We start from the raw sequence: 3,991 nt of genomic DNA on the forward strand, positions 1-3,991 counted from the left end.
CACATGAAGATATGTAGCTCTGCTCATGCCCTGGGACTATGTTCTTGGGGCAAACTGAACATTGCATCTCTTCCTGAAAACGTGTCCAACGATGAATAGGATACTTTGTGTGAAAAGTGACAGTCACATTAACACATGCCAATGTAGTTCCGGCTTCGTGCATTTCAAGGACCACCAGATCGTTGCACTAGCAGTAAGCGTGCAGACTCTGAGTAGTCTTTAGGAGACTTCTTCTTCTTTTTTTGGTCATAATATGTATTTTTAGCATGTGAGAAATAGCAATCTTCCATATAAAACAGATGTGGGGCTTGCAAAAAATTAACAGACTTGGCCCCATGAGGCAAAATGGAAGGAGTGATACAGTATTTCGACTAAAAGATACTTTCTAGAATCCCAACAATTCAAGTGAGAGGAATGCTTTTTTGCAAGGGAAAATATTGACTCATTAGAAAATGTGTTGAGCTTTCTGCTTCACTCACTACCAACTGGGGAACCAAGTGTCTGCCCTCATGGATCCTCTGTTAGAAGCAAATAGCACCGTTGCCTTAAACCTTTTGGCAACAGTGAGTAAAAAGAAGCTGGAAAATGTATTTTTCTTACCCATAAGCATCTCCTCTGCCCTGGCCATGGCCTTCGTTGAAGCGAAGGGAAACAGAGCAAGGCAGATAGATAGTGCAGTTGCTGTTGTGAATGGCGGCAATGGGGCAGAGATGTCCACTAGTGCTTCTCAGTACTAGCTCAAAACAACTGACAGGCTCTTCGGAGAAATGACTTGTGATCTTTTAGCATCTTTTAAAGACCCTGCCTCAAATTTTACTAAGCAGAGATGGAAGAGCTGGACTTTATGAGTACTACTGAGCAGTCCTGAAAATATATCAACACCCTAGTAGCCAAAAAGACACAATAAGATCAAAGAGTTGTTGTCTTTGAGTACGGTCAATTAAGACATGCTGCTGGTCTTTGTGAGCTCCATCCACTTCAAAGGAAGCCAGGAGAAGCCACTTAAGAAAGAGAACACTTAGGAAATACCTTCCAAGGTCACTGAGAACTGTGCAAACGATGCATATGAAATCTACCTTTAAGATGAGATATAAGAGAGATATTACCTAGATTCTGTTGCTTCCCTAGCAGTGAGCTGAACAGAGCCATCACGCTTCTGGATGAACATATTGGATTGAAAATGGTAAAGCAAATCACTTAGAAGAATTTGTAGAGCGGCTGAGGCAGATGAGGATGAGGCAGCCTTTCTCCTTTGTCTAAACTGGAGTGGAAATACGACATGAAGGAGGTCCTGTGCAGGCTGGGCATGTGACAGAGTGGGCTGCTCTGAAATATCTTCCACACGAGGCTTGTTTCTGTCCAAGGTCAAGTATAAGTCCTTTGTGGATGTCAACATGGAGGGCACAGAAGCTGCAGCGGCACAGCTGCCATCATGTTATTAACCGGCATGCAGTTCTCCTTCGATCCTCTAACTGTTACCCTTCCTTTGGTTCATCATTCATTATGATGAACAGGGGTCTGCCCTATGGCCAGTTCTCCTCTCCTTGAGGAGAGGATGTTGCTGGGTTGGCCATTTACCCCCTTGCTGTGATGTTCCTGGGACCCAAAGACCTTATCCATAAGTGCGACGAATGTTTTGAAATAAAAATGCCTTATGGCACTCCCCCAAAAGAAACTTGCTGAAGTAGAATTGTTCATGAGTTATTATCGCTTGTTCCCATACAAATATTTTCTGTTTAAACTCAAAGCAACATTCTAAGGGGAGAAATGTCTTTTTCATGTCCCATTTAACAATACAATAACTTTGTTTTCAAAATCTCATTTTATTCCAGCTGGATGATATATGATCTTGTTATACAAAGCTTTATTATTGGAACATACAGCTCTTGTGTTTCTGCAGAGAATATGAAGCATAACCTTTGTCTATTTAGACTACATGCTGTTCAGAAGAAACCTCATCTAGGGAGGTTATATAGAAATTATTTTAATAAAGTTCTAAACAACTCACACATGAAAACATTTGTAGCTTTTGACAGGTATGTGATTTGTGTTGTTCTGTAATGAGACTTCTAAACAATATTGTTAAATGAACAATCAGCCTAACTGTGTATGTTTGATAAAGAAATTGGGATATGTAGAACTGTGAAATATGTAGAATTATGTAGAAATTGTGATATGTAAAATATGGGTAAAATTGCGAGTGTGTGCTGGGAAAAAAACGTGTGCTTAAATTTGGACAGGTGATGCTTACAAAGTCACGTGACACACAAGTCCATAGAGATGCTCCCCCCCCGAGACTCTCTGGGTTTTATCGGTCCAAATGCTCCTGGCAGAATATCTTCAGCAGCGGGATCCTAGAGATGTTCTTCTCAGTCTGAAATGCCTTTTCTCTGTCATCCTGGAGCCAGGGCTCATCAGTCTCTTGCTTAGATATCCTTTTTCCTAAGTGCATCTGGAGTTCTGTAACCTGCCACCCCTTTCCAATTAGGTTGAGTTCTCGTCTCTTTGAATGCAACATTTGTTGTTGTTGTTGTGACTCTTCAGGAAGAAGGAGTTATCTTAGCTCACAGCTCTCTCTCTCTCTCTCTCTCTCTCTCTCTCTTTCCTTTTCTTTTTTCATATTAATGTTTTGCCTGTGTGCTTGTCTGGGCAACACAATTGTGCCTGATCCCCATGGAGGCCAGAAAAGAGGGCATCAGAGACCCTAGGACAGAACTTGTTACCCACATTGTGGGTGCTGGGAATTGATCCCCAGATGCTCTGCAGCTACACTTAACCGCTGAGTCCTTAGCTTACAGTTTTACTGAGGGGAAGGCATGGTGTTCCATCTATGAGGATATCAGAGCTTATTACTTTATTATGGATCAGGGAGCAGACACAGGAAGTAAAGTTGGCTATATTCTTTTTAGGGTTGTTTACAGAAGTGCGTGGGTACAAATTTGTTTGCAGGAGCATGAAGTACCTTACTAGTGGCTATAGATGGCTGGTTTAAAAGAGGGGAATGGGAAAGAGGGTAAAAATCAAGAAGAGGAACAGAGGGATAGGATTAAGAAGAAAGGGAGGACTAGAAGAAGAGGAGGGGAGGAGAGAAAAGGAAGAAGAGGAAGAGGAGGAGGAGGAGGAGGAATAGGTGATTTTATGATTACGTACTGTGGTGGTTTGAATATGCTTGGCTCAGGGAGTGACTCTATTAGGTGTGGTGGTGTTATTGGAGTAGGTCTGTCACTGTGTGTGTGTGGCTTTAAGACCCTCATTCTAGTTGCCTAGAAGCCAGCATTCTGCTCACAGACTTCAGATGAAGATGTAGAACTCTCAGCTCCTCCTGCACCATGCCTGCCTGGATGCTGCCATGTTCCCTCCTTGATGATAATGGACTGAACCTCTGAGCCTGTTAGCCAGCTCTAATTAAATGTTATTCTTTATAAGAGTTGGCTTGGTCATGTCTGTTCACAGTAGTAAAACCCCTAACATACCTTTCAGCTTTTACTTGTGATACACTTTATAAAGATTCTGCTTATAAGCAACAACTTTGATAAAGAGTCTAAGTTTTCATCTGAGATGTTCAAAGACTTGGCTTTGGAAATGAAATAGGCACAGGAGTTCAGGTCACACCACTGGCATCCCAGCAATCTTTCTTCTCTGTCACTGCTTGGTTTGACATTGACTTCATCCTCAATCGGAGTCCTTCCAAAGGGGCCATGTTAGCCACAAGTAGTCCCAGCACAAAATATTTGTAATTGCCAACTATGATGGCACTTGCCTGTTTTCCCAAGACCTGCAAAAGCGAGGAAAGGGATTTCTGGGAGCCCGAGGAGAGATTTTGCCTTAAAAAGAAGGCAAACCAGAACAAACCAGCAAAACCATAAGGACATATTTGTATCAAGGTGTAAAGATAGCAGAATGCCTAGTAAGAACTCTATGAAAACAATGCCTTTTTCTTGTGAACACTGTTAGCAGCACTGTGGCCTTCCTTGTCTGGTCCTGTTTAGGT

At 42.2% G+C, this 3,991-nt stretch overlaps 1 pseudogene; it reads left to right on the forward strand.

Annotated features, from left to right (window-relative positions):
- Nucleotides 1-509: 509 nt before the first annotated feature.
- Nucleotides 510-1,442, forward strand: Serpinb6l-ps1 (serpin family B member 6 like, pseudogene 1; annotated as a pseudogene).
- Nucleotides 1,443-3,991: the final 2,549 nt, after the last annotated feature.

This window comes from Rattus norvegicus, chromosome 15 (assembly GCF_021556685.1).
Source record: "Rattus norvegicus strain SHRSP/BbbUtx chromosome 15, alternate assembly SHRSP_T2T, whole genome shotgun sequence".
Lineage (NCBI taxonomy): Eukaryota > Metazoa > Chordata > Mammalia > Rodentia > Muridae > Rattus > Rattus norvegicus.